The sequence below is a fragment of the Nycticebus coucang genome, chromosome 11 (genome assembly GCF_027406575.1).
Source record: "Nycticebus coucang isolate mNycCou1 chromosome 11, mNycCou1.pri, whole genome shotgun sequence".
NCBI classification, from domain to species: domain Eukaryota; kingdom Metazoa; phylum Chordata; class Mammalia; order Primates; family Lorisidae; genus Nycticebus; species Nycticebus coucang.
Window position 1 is genome coordinate 111481138 of NC_069790.1, and position 18508 is coordinate 111499645.

Sequence of the window (18508 nt, forward strand, 5' to 3'; positions counted from 1 at the left end):
TCTCTTTTTTGCCATGCTGGAGGGTTATGCATGATCCAGGTTATGGGAACACAACCAACACCAAGAGTCAAAATTGGGACAAACATAAAAATATCTTAGAAACTCTAATTCTAATATGTGGCTTTTCTAAACATAATGAATCTCAAAATAATAAATTGCATCTATGAGTGTGCCACATCATGAATTTTAACTGTCATATAACTAAAAAAGAAAATTATAATAAATTCTGAGCATATCTGCTATGAGGACACTTAGAAAGGGAGAGAGAGGTAACAGATCCTATTATTTTTTTAAGGCTGAGTATTAGAATCTCATTCTCAAAATAACCATCACTGGGCACAAATACATTCAATAAATGTTTAGCTTTGAAATGTGTTTTAATCTAGCCATTCCACATTTAGGAATTTCCTTACGGAAATATTTGAACAAGTGCTGGAGGGTATTTGTGGAAGCATCGTTTGCAGTAGCTAAAATTGGAAATAATCAATTGCTCATAAATCAAGTTAAATCCATCCATACAAAGGTAGCTATTAAAAAGGAGAGGGCTGTGTATGTATCACATGGAATTACTCTCATACAATACTGTTAGATTATGATAGCATGTTGCAAAATAATAGTAGAGCAGTCTTCCACTTTTGTAACAAACAAACATATGTGAGGATAAAAAGAGCTAGGAGTGACTGCCTCTGTAGAGGGAGATAGTATAGGTTAAACTTTCAGTTTTCATTTTATTCTTTTTATACGTTGCTTAAATGTTTTTAAAAGGACAAACATAACTTTCTAGTTTACACATAAACACACACACACCATTTTTAAGAAAACAAAATGACAAAAGGAAATGCATTTGACACTCTGCATGAACTGGTCTGACAAGCCGTATTGATAAGACATGCAGTCCAGGGAAGGGATCCCAGGAAGAGCGGACACAGTCAAGATCACAGTCAAGGTCATGGCTCCCTGCTCTGGCCTCACTCTCCAGCCCAATCCTTGCTTTCATTTCCTTCTGAAGGGAAGCCTGTAATCTCCTGGTTTGTTTCCTACAACTGGGTACTAGTGTCCTTGCCCTTCCCGGCTTATCCTAGAGAAACAGCTGTGGGATTCTCTACTTAATAGCAAACCAAAGACATGAGGGCCTATGGGAGAAAAGTGATAACTTGGTTTTCCATAGTTCCACCAGTTAGAAAACAGGGTTTAGAGTTTATTTCTCTTTTAGCCCCTCTGGACTGTAAGCCAAGAACAGACATGTCAAATGGAAGCCAAAGACAATTCAGCCATTCTGGGCCCCAGCTGGTAAAGTGCTTAACTTCTAGGCAAAATGAGAGTAGATGGGATAAATTCTTGCCCGCATCAAACTCTCACTTTAACACAGGGTAAAAGAGAGTCTGACTTTGGCTTCCTGACTTACTGAGGTCTTCTGAACGTCAAATGTAGAAAACTGAATTAATCCCTTCCCTCAGTTCCAGGCACTGACTTGCCTCCTATAACTAATGGGGCAGACAGGTCTGGCACTCTTTCTGCTGGGCAACCAGCCCCAGGAATTTCAAGAGAGTCCCGGGTATACTGGAGGCCATCTGGCTCCCATGGCAGAAGGGTCCATAACTGCACACACAGGCTCATGGCTGGGGCCCAGGGCCAGGCTGGAGCAGGAATGTTAGCCTATAGGCAGCCATGAGGACAGTGAGGTGCCACAGCCTGAAAGGGTCTGCACAACAAAGCCATGAAAAAGCAGTTTCACTAGAATCTCCCCCGGGAAATAGCAATCCCATGTAGCACCAGGGAAGGAAATCCTAACCCTGGGTCTTTTTTTTGTAGAGACAGTTTCACTTTATGGCCCTTGGTAGAGTGCCATGGCATCATACAGCTCACAGCAACCTCCAACTCCTGGGCCCAAGCGATTCTCCTGCCTCAGCCTCCCAAGTAGCTGGGACTACAGGCTCCTGCCACAACGCCCGGCTGTTTTTTGGTTGCAGTTCAGCCGGGGCCGGGTTTGAACCTGCCACCCTCGGTATATGGGGCCGCCACCCTTGGTATATGGGGCCGGGATATACGGGCTGAGCCACAGGTGCCACCCCTAACCCTGGGTCTTTAGCAAGGTGGTGGCAGGAAGGAACAGAGGAGGATCTGTCCTCTGCAAGGAACTTGGGGGTGAGGCAGTCAGACCAGGAGGAGCACAGGAGGCTTCCAGAACACCAGGGTCAGCCTTGGCCACTCTGGAGTATCGTTGAAGTTTCCCACGTGCCCCATCCTAGATCTTTTGGAATCTGAGGTTTCTGACCCTCGCTGTGATGAGCCCTCTAAGTGACTGTTAAAGCAGCCACTCTCAACCTTGGGTGTACCTTAACGTCATCTGGAAATCTTGAAAAATACTGATGCCTAAGGTCCACTCTCAGAAATTGTGATTAATTAGTCTACATGGAGCCCAGGCATCAGTTATTTTCCTCCCCAACATTTAAATGTATATTCTAATGTGCACCCCAAGTTAAATTGATAAGAAATTTGCTGGCGGGATGGGTGGTGGGTGTAAAAATCTCATATCTACTCAACATTAATTTAAGATAGCTATAATTAAAGCTGGGCCCAGTAGCTCATGCCTATAATCCTAGCACCCTGGGAGGTCGAGGTGGGTGGATTGCCTGAGTTTACAAGTTCAAGACCAGCCTGAGCAAGAGCGAGACACCGTCTCTAAAAACTAGCTGGGCATTGTGACGGGTGCCTATAGTCTCAGCTACTCAGGAGGATGAGGCAAGAGAATGGCTTAAGCCCAAGAGTTTGAGGTTGCTGTGAGCTGTGATGCCACAGCGCTCTATGGAGGGTGACAAAGTGAGACTCCGTCTCAGAAAAAAAAAAAATAGAGGACACATCAGCAATACAGGAACATAGATTCTGTGTGTTCTATGCCTTCTGCAGAAACCATAGGGAAGGGTTGGCCAAGTGATCTGTGCCTAAGCCTGCAGGACCTCCCAGATCTCAGCTCCCACTCCTGGCTCCTCTGCAACTAACTCATGTTGCAACAAACAAGATTCCCACCCTCTTGAGGCTCTCTAGGGAAAGGATTTCTGGTCTCCTGAGTCCAACCCTTTTCCTACCTCCTTAGAAGCAGGCTCAACATTGCCTCTAGGGGCAGAAGGGCCTGGACCTCCCTGGAAGTAGACTTGCCAGTATGAATGTAATCCTACAATGCTGGACCCACTCTCTCTGCCTGCTTCCTCATTGGTCAGGATTACCGGATGCTGGCTTCCAACATACTATGCCCTAAATGGCCCCTTCTCCAGACCAGAGTCTCAGCCCAAAAGCCTGCAGGCCATGCTATGATGTGCCTACTCCCCTTCATCCCCTGGATGCTTTGCTCTCTACATTCATAGGGGTAGGTGTCACCTCTTCCTACACTTGAGGGACCACTGTCTCCTCTATAAGATTCCTCTGGCCCTACCTGCTCTGAACCATGATTGCCCACACCCTGTTTGCTGATACCCAGTACTCACAGAAATACAGCACACTCCCCTACACATACCAGGAAAATGGTATAGAAGACAGCTGTGTGGGGTTTTATCTTCCCATCTTTTGTAACACTGACAATGAAATATTGTTTTTTTCCAACATCCTTCTTTAGTCTTTACATAAAGTTCCACATAATTCCCAGCTGAGTTCACTTCCAGGAAAAATTGTGTTCTGAAAATTAATTTGTATGCTTTCTGTTGTCCAAAATCCAAAACTATGCAATCTAGTGTATTTTTGTTTGTCTCTGAGCTGCCAGAAAACTTAGAGCCAAATGCATCGTCCAAGTGTTGTAATCTACTAAATTCGGGCCATTCAAAATGTCCATTCCTTTTGTTTTGCCCTGTTTTCTCCTGAGAAACAAAGCATTTCTGTATGTACTTGGTTTTAGTCTAAGTTACCTAACCCTGTGGCCAAACCAGTCACCAGGTCCTCCCTCTCCATCTAGAATCCTTCCAGCTTCTCCTGCCTCACCCCTGCTATCAGCTTCACTCAGCAGTAATCGCTCTGCAAAACCTTAGTCTCCTCTGCTTCAGATCTCCACCCCACACCCAAAGTGAGCCTAAGACACAAAGCTGAGCCCACCACTCTTGCTTCCATGACCTCCTTCCTCCTCCTCACAGATCCCTCCTTCTCTGTGCCCATCTGCCCCGGCCTCCACCTCACCTGTCTCGGGGCACAAGGGCACCAACACACGGGCACTCCTGCATGTTGCGACCACACTGATTTCTCCCCACATTGTCTCTCCACTGCCTTCTTGGTGACTTCATGCATGCTGTTTCCTCAGCCTGAAACAACCTTTCCTGCTTTTTTTTTTTTTTTTTTTTGTAGAGACAGAGTCTCACCTTATTGCCCTCAGTAGAGTGCCCTGGAGTCACACAGCTCACAGCAACCTCCAAATCCTTGGGCTTAGGCGATTCTCTTGACTCAGCCTCCCAAGTAGCTGGGACTACAGGCGCCCGGCTATTGTTTTGTTGTTGTTGCAGTTTGACTGGGGCTGAGTTTGAACCCCCCACCCTAGGCATATGGGGCCAGCGCCCTACCCGCTGAGCCACAGGCGCCGCCCCCCTTTCCTGCTTTTTTTCCTGGTGAAGAGAGGTTTTCAGGGCTCAGCCCAAGCATGATCTTCTCTGGGCCCTTCCCTAAGCCTCTGGGTTCCCTGGCTCTAAGGCAGGCAATACTCACAGCCAGGATAGACCAGGACTGGCTTTACCTTTTTCTTTGACTCCCAGCTTGGATGGTGAGTTTCTGGACAGAAGGGGGATGTCTTACTCATCACTGAATCCCCAACGCCTAGCACACAGAGCTCTGTAAGTGATTGAAGACATGACACAGGCAGGGTTCAAACCTAAACTCAACTGCCTCTGCCAGCCTCTTCATTATTCTGCCTCAAAAACAGCCTCTGTTTGCCTTTGACTTCCTCTTGGAATTCAGCTTCCTTCTAAACTGCTCACCCCGAAAGCTTTCCACTCCACTCTTTTTGTGTGTTTGATATTTGATGGTGCAAGGAGGAAAGAGTTTGTTCTTTTCTTTTGTGGAGTAACCACAGAGGATGTGAGAGTTTAAGAACAAGATTACTGCAGAACGCCTATTGTAACTATTACTCCAGCCAATGCCATTTGGAGCATTTGTGAAGTCACATCCCTGAAGCGCTTCTGAACCCCAGCCCGAAGCCAGCCGGTCTTCCCCAGCGCTAGCAGAGCCGCTGCACTTCCCTGGCCCGGATCTATGCCCCTCGAGGGCACTGCCCCACGTCCTGCCCCCCGCCTCTCAGGGCTGAGTCCACCACTGAGGTCTGGCTCTACTCCGTGGTCTGGATTCAGTTCTCTGCGACCCTCCTAAACCTGATTATGTCCGTGTTACGAATAGACTTCCCTTGGGCTCCATCTGCTCCCCACGTCACCATTGGGGAAAAAGTGGGAGAAATAAGACCACTGAATCATCTCTACCTTCCAGCTTTCCCAAGACTGCAAATTCTGACCGGAGTGGGGGGGTCCGGCTGCTCGGCTGCCTCGACTCTCCCCTCCCACACAAGCAGCCGCACTCACGCCCCGGGGGACCCTGCACGGCTCGGGGCGGGGTCTCTCGCCAGTGTCTGCAGAGTTCCGAGGCTCAGGACCACGGCCTGCGAGCCCGGGAAGAGCTTCTGGATGGCTCTAAGCACAAGTCTCGCGGGCCGGGCAGATGCGCCCCGGCAGGAAGGCGCCTCGGCGTCCCCACGTCTGCTGCGGGGAACCCGGTCTCCCCTCCGCAGAGCCACTTCCCAACTCTGGGTTCGGGCAGCTCGAGCCGTTTCCTCCCGACCCCGCGCGTCTCCTCCCCAGCCCCCGCTACCCCTGCTCGCCCCCCACACCCCCGAACCGGCCCTACCTCCCTGCGGGCGGCTGCTCCGCGGGCTCCGGGGCGCATCTCGGGGGCGCTCGGACGGGCGGGGACAGCTGGCTGCGAGGCGCGGGGGCGGGCGGCGGCGGGGGCCCGGGGCGCCATGGCCCGCAGCCCTCCGCCCCTTTGTCCGCAGAACCTCCCCTGGCCACCGGCCAGGCCCGGGGTCCCCGGCCCGCGCGCTCCCGTCGGGTCCCCGCCGCCCCCGGCCTCGGCGGCGCACTTCCCTCCGCTGCCCGGCCACCCCTCCCGCGGCCAGCCGAGCGCAGACTCGCCGGGCTACCCACTTCTCTCTTCCTCTGCGCTCGGCGACTATCTGCCGTGACGCTCGCCCCCTCCTCCCGACCCATCCCGCCCCGGCTCCAGTGAGCTAATCCGCAGCTGGCGGGCGCCCGGCCCGTTGCCATGGCAACCCCTCTCCCAGGGCCCGGCCGCCGGGAGGAGCCACGGTAAACAGGACCTTCTGCTGGACTCGCCCCCTCGCCTTTTGGGGGGGGGAGGGGAAAGGGCTTAACCCTTTCTGTTCTGAAGACCACCGCGTGGCATGTTCTGTTGCGCCCAGGTCCTGAACGTAGATGCCACCGAGGTGGCGGCCAAACTCCCTGCCCCGCTTTCCTCCTGGAGCTTAACACGTTTACCGGACTGGGCTGGGGCCTGGGACACCCTAGGCAGCGAGTCCGGCACCACACTCCCCCCAGGCAGCTTGCAGTCTGGCAGGGTCTGGACAGTCATAAGACAGGCGGTGAGAGTGACGCGGGCTCTCCAAATCCGTCAGGGAAGGGGTGATCAAGAAAAGCTTCTAGGAGGAGAAATGACTTTAGGGTGCACGCTGCCCCGCGTACACAGGACACACCATCAAGGAGAACAGACGGCGTGATTTAGGGCTGCCACATGGAAGTCCACGTGAAAATGCTGTGGGCTGCTGGGAATACAGACTGGGGCACCCGAAGAGGTCCCCTGGAGCTCGGAGTGGGCGGAGGAGGTGGAGGAGAGGTGGAGGAGAGGAAAGACAGTTCTGAGTGGAGGGACCATTGATGCGATGCGCCGAGGTGGGAAGGAGAGGTTAGGTATTTGTGGAATGGCCTAGGTCTGAGTGGTGGTGAATCAGGTCAGGTAGGCAGGCCCGTCTGCGTTTCAAGAGGCATTAACAGGTTTGGGATTTTATGCTGAGGGCGGTGGGGAACTATGGAACGTTTGGAAGCAGGGAAGTGGTGTTAGGGGCAGGCTCCAAGCCAATCTCTGTCCTGGAGGAAAGTCATTCTTCTCTTTGGCTCAGGGACCTCCCAAAGGGCTGAACTCTGCTTCTGGGGACAGTAGAGTGGCCCCAAAGCTTAGGCAAGGGGAAAACAAGAGCAGAGAGGTTTAGCCTTAGGAAGAGAGAAAAAAGGTGAAAAGAAGAGTGAAAAGAGAAAGACTTACTTATAATGGGGAAGATCATGTACTGCCTAGATAGACTGGGGATCTGAGATTTGAGAGAATCTTCGAAGTCCCAGGAAAAGCGCTCTCTCTTTCTCAGCTGAGGGTTTTACTCATCCCAGGAGCTTTTTTTTGAGCCTCAAGCTGTTGCCCTGGTTGGAGTGTGAACCTCCAACTCCTGGGCTCTAGCGATTCTCCTGCCTCCGCCTCCCAAGTAGTTGAGCCTTTTGGTTGTCATTGTTGTTTGGCAGCCTGGGCTGGATTTGAACCCCCTGGCTCAGGTGTCTGTGGCTGGCGCCTTAGCTGCTTGAGCCATAGGTGCCAAGCCGTAATGTAAGCATTTAAATTATTGTTTTGTTTGCTAAAACATCATGCAATAAGTTTTCCCTATCTAACTAAAGAGCAGAGACTTGGCTTCTTGAGGTTTAATTATTCCTAAGGCCAGAGGGTATAAGAAAGCAAACTGGCAAAATACAAGGAGAACAATTGAGCTGAGAGTCCAGTGTTGCCTCCCCCAACACAACACATAAAATAGCCCAGGGCTTCCAAATTGATAGTCACATGTTAGGTGGGGATGCCTGAAGGGAGGCTGGGGACACCCTTAGTGACAATCCTTAGGCCACAGGCTGCCACTCCTTCATCTCTGAGTTCCGGGTATTACCAAAAGTTCAAAAGTTTGGTACTTGTTGAAGAGAAATGAGGAGATTTTTCAGACTCCTGTCTTAAAGTGCCAACATCCTAACTATAAGCAGAAGTATGGAGCTTTGGGTGGGGGTAGGGGAGGGGAAAAGGCTCCATTTCAGGCTGTTTAATTATAGTTGATGGTCCTGATGGACCCTATGTCCTCTCTGTTTGTTTGTTTGTTTTTGTTTTTTTTTTTTGAGACAGAGTCTCGCTTTGTCACCCTTGGTAGAGTGCTGTGATGTCACAGCTCATAGCAACCTCCAACTCCTGGGCCTAGGTAATTCTCTTGCCTCAGCCTCCCAAGTACCCATCTCCTCTCTGGATGGAAGACAATGTCTTGACCTCTGCCCAGACAGTTTGGTTAAACCATCTCCAGTAGCATAATACAAAAAAAAAAGAACACTCCCCTGTCCCTTTCATTACTGGCAGGGATGCACGTTTTAGTTCCCAAAAAGGATAAGGGGATTTTAAAGAGACGATTCATAAAATATTTTTACCCCCTTTCAGGCCTTTGCCTCTGTTACATAGGCATTAACTTGTTTTAAAAAAATACCCCTTGGGGGTGGTGCCTGTGGCTCAATGGGTAGGGCACTAGCCCCATATACTGAGGGTGGTGGATTTGAACCCAGCCCTGGCCAAAAACTGCAGCAACAACAACAAAAACTTGTTTAAAAAAAAAATACCCCTGCCCAGTTCCTTGGGTCAGATTCTGATTAATGATGGATGCTGGGGTGGGTGCTTTGCAAGTTTCTATCCCAGCCTGCCCCTAACAGCACTTCCTATCCTTCACCTCTGTTTCTCAGAGCTGGCTACTCGCATTATTGGGTCACCCTAGGGATTTGTCACACGTGCCCCCCCCAACCTGTCTTTCCCGAGTGACCCTGTTCCTGCTGGCTCCCTGGAGTTTTCCCAGTGCCAGAAGTCTGAGTGGTCCAGGGCAGCCCTCCAAGGTGGGCACTATGTGCTGGTGGTCTTCCCAATGGTCTCTTCTTCCCCTGGTTCCTAACACTGAGCACTTTGACAGTACATTCATTCATTCCCTGCCCTTCCTATCTGTCCTTGAGGCCTGAGGTAAGAGGCAGGTAGGGGTTGGCCTCAAGTAGGGAAGGTGAGGGTGAGAGGAAGGCCACAGGTTGATCTTTCTGTTGAGTCTTTAATCCTGCTTCTCCCACCACACGCAGCAGCCATGGGCCTCTACAGAACATCTTTCCCTCCTCTCTATCCTCTTCCTTCAGCATCATGTTTAAGAGCACAGGCCTGGGACATGGGATAGCCACGTCCAGGTCGGGAGCAGGTTTGCGTCACCTCAGAATCCCAGTATTTTCATCTGTAGGGTGGAAATGGCAAGGGCTGTAAACTCCTAATAGTATGTTGTGAGGATTCAGTCAGATAAGGCAGCAGAGGGTCTGATACTGCGCCTGCCCTTGGGGATGATGTGCTCTACCTCCTGTTTGTGGTTCTTTCCCTGACCTCCTCTGTCATTTCTCCCCATGAACACAGGGTGTGTCAGGGAAAGACAGCAGTTTTTCTTCTCCCCCATCAGAGCTGGACTTCCCCTCTCTCTGACCTCTCCTCCATCCAGGACCTTCTGCCAGGGCCTGGCAGGCGTGAACTTGCTTCATTTCAGCCGTGAGCCAAGGGAAGTGAGAAGAACTAAGGGGCAGGGCAAGGCTAGCCCTATCAGGAAAGGGACAGCTCCTGAAAAACAGCCCTCAAATGGCTTCATTTCCACTGAAATTCCTTTTGGATGCTAAATGCTGACTGAGCATCTGTTCTGTTCCAGGCACTTTTATGTGTCATGGCATTGGGTCCTCCCCACATCCCTACATTTCATGGATGGGAAAACCAAGCCCTGAGGTTATGTGCCTCATTGGCCATCCCACAGACCCAAGCCTTTCTGGCTCAACCCATGTTCTTTCTATTATACCAGGAAGCCGGAGGGCACCAGCTCTCCCCAGTGGCACCTGCTCTGGATTAGGATTCAATCCATGCTCTCCCTATGGCGCCCCTCTGTGGAAGGTACCAGCAGTGCAGTTCCTTGCATCCCACCCCCCAACCCATCCCTTTGAGATTTAGTTCCCTTTCCTTCTTGGCCTCTTGGCTGGCAGGGTCCCTCTTCTATGTCCTTATCACCTGCCTGCCAGTGCCTAGTTGAAAGGTTTACAAACAGTGAGTGATGGACAAGAGGACTGGTTACTGATTGATTATCTAGAAGGCTGTCAGGAGAAGAACCATTTATCTATGCTTATGCCTATGAGGTAGAGCAAGGAAAAACCTACTTTAGGAGGCGGCGCCTGTGGCTCAGTCGGTAAGGCGCTGGCCCCATATACCGAGGGTGGCGGGTTCAAGCCCGGCCCCGGCCAAAATGCAACCAAAAAATAGCCGGGTGTTGTGGCGGGCGCCTGTAGTCCCAGCTACTCGGGAGGCTGAGGCAGGAGAATCGCTTAAGCCCAGGAGTTGGAGGTTGCTGTGAGCTGTGTGAGGCCACGGCACTCTACCGAGGGCCATAAAGTGAGACTCTGTCTCTACAAAAAAAATAACCTACTTTAGGGCAGGGAAAAGCCATAGCCTCACCTTGACACATACTTGGCTGGAACCTCCCCAGTGCCCCTCTTATCTGGACACCAAACAGGGATCACTCAGAGCCCCTGAGCCATCCTGGAGAGCAGTTGGGGCTCCCTGTCTATTCTTTCCAGGACAGCCCACTCCTTTCCTCTTTCTCTAGCTCTCTTTTTGAGACAGAGTCTCACTTAGTTTCCCTGGGTAGAATACCGTGATGTCATAGCTCACAACAACCTGAAACTCTTGGGCTCAAGCAATCCTCTTGCCTTAGCCTCCCAAGTAGCTGGAACTACAGGCGCCCGCCACAACGCCCGGCTATATATTTTTTCTTTTTTTTTTAGAGACAGAGTTTCACTTGTCACCTTGGTAGAGAGCCATGGAATCACAGCAACCTCTAACACTTGGAATTAGGTGATTCTCTTGCCTCAGCCTCCTGAGTAGCTGGGACTACAGGCGCCCGCCACAATGCCCGGTTATTTTTTGTTGCAGTTTGGCTGGGACTGGGCTTGAACCTGCCACCCTTGTTATATGGGGCTGGTGCCCTACTCACTGAGCCACAGGCGCTGCCCGGCTATTTATTTATTTTTAGAGACGGTCTCGCTCTTGCTCAGGATGGTCTTGAACTCATGAGGTTAGGCAATCCACTGTGTTGGCCTCCCACAGTGCTAGGATTACAGGCATGAGCCACTGTGCCCCAGCCTAGTTTATCTATTTTTAGTAGAGATGGGGTCTCCCTCTTGCTTGGGCTGGTCTTGAACTCCTGAGCTCCAGTAATCTGCCTCAGCCTCCTAAAGTGCTAGGATTATAGGCATGAGCCACTGCACCTGGCCACCTGTCTGCACCCATCCTCGGTTCATTGTCCTCTGCCTAGAGACAGCTTGATGCCATTTCCTGTCATTACCACCACAACCACCTGGCTGACTCCCTCTGAGGAAACAGGACCAAGCCAACCATCCCACCCAAACCTCAAACCCAGATTTGGTCTGTTCTTGGACCCAATCAGATGTAACCCAGGAGGTGTGGGACAGGAGTGGGAGGGGAGGAAGGGGAGCAGAGGCCACCCAGGAGAAGGCCTGTGCAGAGCCCAGACTGAGGCCCCAGGTCTCCTTCATCCTCCCCTGGCTGTGAAGGGCCGATCTTCAGTGGAGAGGACTTTGTTCCCCCTCTCCCACTCTCCTGGATGCTCCCTCAAGCCTTCTTTCTACTACTTTTGCTAGGGCAGGCAGGGCGCCGCGAAGCAGTTTGTTTATCTCCACAGACCACTGTTTGTCAGGGCACCACCCGAAACCCTTGAGAATTTCTGAAGTGGCAAGTAGCACTACAACATATAATTTGGGGCTAAGAACCATTTTCCTGCCCCTAGCTTATTTTGGAGGGTCTTCTTTTTTTCCATAAAGAATTAAAGCGTTCCTGATTTTATAAGTGAATTTTTTTTTTTTTTGATGCAAACAGCAAGAGGATTTTATTCCAAGGATAAGTGAATTTTTAACCAAAAGCAAAGGACAAAGTCACAGACTTTCTGGATCATTCACCATTAGGCAATTCTCAAATATTAAGCCCACAATGCCAAATACCCGCTATGCTTATATTCTTTTCTGTTCCCTTTGGAGGATCCAAAGGATCCTTTAATGAGCATTAAAGAAAGGAATAAGAATGCAGTGATTTGCATCACTTTTTAGAGGCTGATTTCTGTGTGAGCTGATGTAGTGCTTTGTGGTGACTGTGACTCCAGAACAGAACAGGACGGTCAGGCCAGCTCTGAGTCCGACTCTTCTGCATAGCAGTCTGTGCTCAAGACTCAGGACTCCCATATCTTGCTTCTGAGGGTCTTCCCTGCCCATTTCCTGGCCCAGCAAGGCAATCTTTTCAGACTCCGGGGGAGGACAGAGGCAAGAATCATCAACAAAGATTTTAACCTCACAAAGCTGTGACCTGGGCAACAGGCCTGTGACCTCAATGCCTGCCAACGCCCTCCCCCTACTAAAACCCACCCTAGGTTGGATCTCAGTCTCCAGACCTCCAAATGACCATACATCAGCACATTGCCTCCGAGGCTACACTGTCCTTGGGGAAACAGTTTTCTGGAAGCTCTAATATCTGACCACTTCCTATATCTTCCAGATCAAATCAAATCAAATCAAAATAAAAAAGACTGGCCAAAGGCAAGCTGGGTGATAGACAACTGCCCTTGTAGTCCTGGGTGTCATCTTGGGAAAGTTAGCTCCCCTCTCTGTGGTTCAGATTCCTGGGGAGAGGGGCGGTGCCTGTTGCTCAAAGAAGTAAGGCTCCAGCCCCATATACTAGAGGCAGCGGGTTCAAACCCAGCCCCAGCCAAAAACTACAAAAAAATAAAAATAAAAATCCAGATTCCTGGGGAGATGAGGTTGGATGGACTCTCAGGCCCCTTCCAGTGCCAGGCTTCTCAGTGAAGTAGAAAAAGCACCAAGTAACCTATCCTGTTCTCAGCCACACGCTATGTTTTCCTGAGTATGTGTCAGGTAGTATAAATGCTTTACAAGGATTACTTAGTAAGCAGGTTTTTTTTTTTTTTTTTGAGAGCGAGTCTTACTATGTTGCCGTTGGTAGAGTGCCATGGCGTCACGGCTCACAGCAACTTCAAATTCTTGGGTTTAAGTGATTCTCTTGCCTCAGCCTCCCAAGTAGCTGGTACTACAGGCACCACAATGCCTGGATATTTTTTTTTGTTGCATTTGTCGTTGTGTAGCTGGCCCTGGTTGGGTTCAAATTTGCCAGCCTCAGTGCACGTGGCTGGTGCCGTAACCCCTGTACTATGGGTGCTGAGCCAGTAAGCAGGTTCTAATACCAGTCTCTTTTACAGATAAAGGCACAACCCAAGGCCACCACGAATGAGTGCCAGAGCTGAGTCCAGGCACTGTGACCCCAGGACAACACTGTCACTGCTGAACAGCTGTGACCATGGTTCAGGCTTTAGAACAGAGAAGTTACAGGGTCCAGGAGCTGTAGAGCTGCACAGGGCATGGGGAGGGAAGAGAGAGAAGGGGACTTGCCCTGATCATGCAGGGTTAGCACAGGTGCTGCCCCTTGGTAGTGCCAGTTTCCTGGTGCTGAGAGAAGGGTGTCTGGAGCAATTTGTCTAGAAAACTAGAAGGTGAACGAGAAGAGGAGAAATTTCAAAAGAAATGGAGCATAATGCAACTGAAGAGTGAAAACAGCAAGTGGGAAGGCAGAAAGAAGGCCTACCCCAGTCAGGGCTGAGTCATTACTGCAGGCATGAGCCCATGACAGCCCCCTCCCTTTGCTCCATCTTTGGGTATTATTCCTTGTTGTCTTCTTTTTTCTCATTATTTTTATTCATTTATTTATTGTACTTTTTGTTTCAATATTATTTCTAATATGTTCTCTCTGGGTTGGGAAGTAGATGTATGTGGGTGGCCAAGGGCTATAATTTTCATGCCAGGGTTCAACTCTCTTAGGAGGGAATTGCAGGCCAGGTATACCAAGCAGAACCTAGAGGTGGGGTGGGGCTGGTGCTTCTCAAACTTTTTATTCCCTTTATAATCCTATCAGGAAGAAAGAAGAGGAGGAGGAAGAGAAATCCTAACCTCCAAAGTGATAGTGCCTTTGGGAGGTGATTAAGACATGGGTGGGGGTGGCGCCTGTGGCTCAAGGGGTAGGGCGCAGGTCCCATATTCTGGAGGTGGCAGGTTCAAACCCAGCCCTGGCCAAAAAACAAAAAACAAAAAACAAACAAAAAAAAGACATGGGTGGAACCCTCAGAAATGGGATTAGTGCCCTTATAAAAGAGGCCCCAGAGAGCTCTCAGGCCCTCCATGTGAGGGTACCCTAAGAAGTTGGTAATCTGCATTATGGAAGCTGGCCCTCATGGGAACCCAACAATGCTGGTGCCTTGATCTTGAACTTCCTAACTTTTACAACTGTGATAAATAAATGTGTGCTGTTTATAAGCCATCCAGTATATGGAGTTTGTTAGAGCAGCCTGAATGAACTAAGACACTCATTTCTGGTATTGAGTGGGGAGAGGCCAAAGATGCTGCCATGCATGCTACAATGCACAGGCCAGCTTCTCCCTGCCCCACACAAGAAAGAATTACCCTGTCCAGAATTTCAAAAATTCAGAGGCTGAGAAACCCAGAGCCAGCCAATTCCCCTCACCCCTACTCTCTTTCCCAGAGTACTTGAATTGATACTTGTCCTGCATCACATTTGCTGTGTAATAGTGATGCACAGGAGATGGTAAAGTCACAGGTGTTTGGTTCCCATGAAGAGAGAAACAAAGGCAGATGGTGCTGATGCTGCTCCTCTGGGGAAAGCAGTTTGAGAATTAAACAGACTTGGTGTCTTTCTGTCCTGTCCTCTTTCCATCCAGGTCTGGGAACCCTGGGGCAGCTTTGGTTGTGCTTCACGAGTGAGTAGTGCCACCTAGTGGGGCTAGAGTTACCAACACCAGCAGGAATAATTCCAAGAAACATCAGCTGGCTTTCCTCTATTGAGGAGATTCTGTGGAAATCAATGAAGACCACCCAAATGAGGAAACATGGGGAGGCTTTCTATGGCAAGGAGGTCAGCTACCATTTGGCAGAGTCAAATGCAGGTGGAAATCTAAATGCTGGTGGAAAAGATTTCTACAGGAAAAAAGAAAAGTTTAGATGTAATAGAAAATTGTTGAGGGCCTTGTGGCTCATGCCCGTAATCCCAGCACTTGGGGAGGCCGAGGTGGGTGGACTGCCTGAGGTCACAGGTTCGAGAACAGCTGGAGCCAGAACGAGACCCTATGCCAAAAAATAGCTGGGTGTTGTGGTGGGCGCTTGTAGTCCCAGATATTAGGGAGGCTGAGGCAAGAGAATCACTTGAGCCCAAGAATTTGAGGTTGCTGTGAGCTATGATGCCACAGCACTCTACCAAGGGCGACGAAGTGAGAATCTGTCAAAAAAAAAAAAAAAAAAGAAAGAAAGAAAGAAAGAGGGCGGCACCTGTGGCTTAGTGAGTAGGGCACTGGCCCCATATAACTAGGGTGGCGGGTTCGAACCCAGCCCCGGCCAAACTGCAACAAAAAATAGCCAGGTGTTGCTCCCTCTCCCCTCCTCTCTCTCCTCTCTCTCTGTCTCTCCTCCCCCACCCCTTCCTCTCTCTCTCTTCTTTCCTCTCCTCCTTGGTGCTGCTCTGCAGCATCCCTCCCTCGCCAATAAAAACCTTTCCTACAAAAAAAAAAAAAAGAAAAGAAAAATAGCCGGGCGTTGTGGTGGGCGCCTGTAGTCCCAGCTACTCAGGAGGCTGAGGCAAGAGAATCACTTAAGCCCAAGAGCTGAGGTTGCTGTGAGCTGTGACAGCACAGCACTCTACCGAGAGTGACAAAGTGACAAAGTGTGGTCCTGAGTTTGGAAGTGGGGCTGAAAGTTAGGGAAGGTGGCAGTCCTGATGCTGTAGGCATTTTGCTACAGATGTTATGGTTTGGCTTCCTGGACTGGACCTCTACTTAGAAGGTCAATGATTCTCAAACTGCTTTCCCCAGAAAAGTGGCATCAGTATCAGGTGGGAATCTGTTAGAAATGCAAATTTGGGGCGGTGTCTGTGGCTCAAAGGAGTAGGGAGCCAGCCCCATATGCCAGAGGTGGCGGGTTCAAACCCAGCCCTGGCCAAAAACTGCAAAAAACAAACAAACAAAAAAAACACCTTAAAGAAATGAGTAGGGCGCCATCCACATACACGGAGGGTGGCGGTTCGAGCCCAGCCCAAGCCTGCTAAACAACCATGACAACCGCAACCAAAAAAAAAAAAAAAAATAGTTGGGCATTGTAGCAGGCTCCTGTAGTCCCAGCTACTTGGGAGGCTGAGGCAAGAGAATCACTTAAGCCCAAGAGTTGGAGGTTGCTGTGAGACGTGACACCATGAGACTCTACCGATATAGTGAGACTCTCCCTCTCTCTCAAGAAAAAAAAAAAAAGAAAAGAAAAGAAAGAAATGCAAATTTGCAGGTCTCATCCCAGACCTACAATGTGAGAAACTGGGGGTGGGGGGTGCAGCCTTTGAGGTGATCCAGATGAACAGTAAAGTTTGAAAGCCACTACTCTGGATAAATTGCTAAAATGCCACAAAGGCCTTATTTTAAATCAGACCTTCCACAGCGTATCCTCCTAATTTGTGAAAATATGTCTTGTCTTATGAGGCACTAAGAAACAGAACAACTTCAGGGGTCCTCAAACTTTTTAAACAGGGGCCAGTTCACTGTCCCTCAGACCGTTGGAGGGCCGGACTATAGTTAAAAAAAAAACAAACTATGAACAAATTCCTATGCACACTGCACATATCTTATTTTGAAGTAAAAAAACAAAACAGGAACAAATACAATCACATCACCTCATGTGGCCCGCAGGCCATAGTTTGAGGACCCCTGATAAATGACCACATTTGCTACCATTTATTGAACTATAGTGCTAAACACATCACATATACATCTGGCTTGCTCCTTACAAACAGCCATGAGGGGTATGTGTAATTCTCATCTCCATTTTACAAACGGGAATGGAGGCTCAGAGAGGTTAAGGAACTTGTCCCCAAGGGCAAGGTGGCACAGAACCAGGCTGAATAAACTCCAGAATTTGTGTTGCTAACTACCGTTAAACATACTAACTCCCAGAATCATGAATCCAAGTCTGGAGGACTCGTAGAGCTTTTAGTTGAACTTAAATAGCTTGAGTTTCTCTCCTATTTTGCTTAAGGAGGAACAGAAGTCCAGAGACACTTGCCTGGAATCACTAATTAGGGGCTAGTACCCAAGACCACTTGTTTCAAATTAGTCCTTAATAAGCCCTTTGGGGAATCAGAGACATACAGGAATATTTTGAACACCATTGGATTAGAGTGGGTAAATAAAACAGGAAGAAGTTAGGGAAGTAGTTAGTGGCGGGTCATATTCAAACCAGTGGTGGCAGTTCTGCCTGGCGAACTGCAGAGGGCTGCGCAGCATCCTCAGGAAATGAGTGGCTTGTTAGTACCCCAGGCTGGAGACGCTGGCCACGCCCCATTCCCGTCCGTAGCCGCAGCCCCGGCTGCAAGCGGTCGTCGCACTTCTAGCAGCGGGAACCACGGGCACGCGTCACCCAGATCCCCTTTTACTTGTTATATCACAGATCCACTCTCGGCTAGACTTCTTTTTTTTTTTTTGAGACTCACCATGTCGCCCTCGGTAGAGTGCCGTGGCGTCACAGTAACCTCAAACTCTTGGGTTCAAGAGTCGTCCCGAGTAGCTGGGACGTCAGGTGCCCGCCACAATGTCCAGCTATTTTTTTGCTTGTAGTTGTCTTTGTCTAGCAGGCCCCGGCCAGGCTCGAACCCGCCACCTTCGGTGTATGTGGCTGGCGCCCTACTCACTGAGCTACGGGCGCCGAGCCCCTCGGCTAGACTTCTGTGGAATTTTCTCACCAGCATGGAGATAAAGGCTGTGGCCACGCAAAGGTGACCCTGGTTCCCCAGTCAGTCAGCCTCACAAATCCCCAGGGCAGAGAAAGTGGCTGAGGATCAGGACCACGGTCCCTTCCTTGGCGATGTGGTTGACTCCCAAGCTCTACCTTTCTCCTCCTGGTCACCAGGACCATCTGACCTCCCTTTGGTTTTCCAAGGTCACACACACACACACATTCTCCAAAGTTTACACTAAACTCCTTCCTGTTATAGGGTTTTATTCTTCTGGCTCCCTCCCGCGAGGCCCTCCCTGGCCTTTCTTTCCTCTCCAGGTAGCCCCATACTATGGCTGTCCTCTAGTTTTCGCTTCGCCACACTTTGAAATTGCACATTTCTGTGTTCGCGTTAGATCCCCTTATCACGTGATTAGCCTGTAAGGCAGGATGTATATACCCACTTCCCTGGTCCCGCACAAAACCTAGCTCAATACTTGTTACTGAGGCTCTACAAGTAAATGTGCCACGCCCACCCCTATCACCGCCCCCAAAGCGGACCTATGTTCAGAACC

At 49.9% G+C, this 18508-nt stretch overlaps 1 protein-coding gene across 2 annotated transcripts in view; it reads right to left on the bottom strand.

Moving 5' to 3' along the window:
- The window catches only part of DENND2A (DENN domain containing 2A), a 142871-nt gene extending 136669 nt beyond the window's left edge, over positions 1–6202 (bottom strand). Inside the window, exon 1 of one of the 2 annotated variants that reach the window (XM_053609367.1) lies at positions 5866–6202. The gene's annotated coding sequence lies outside the window, so the exon portion shown is untranslated. The remainder of the gene's footprint in view (positions 1–5865) is intronic. The other variant, XM_053609366.1, reaches the window with a different exon arrangement.
- Positions 6203–18508: the final 12306 nt, after the last annotated feature.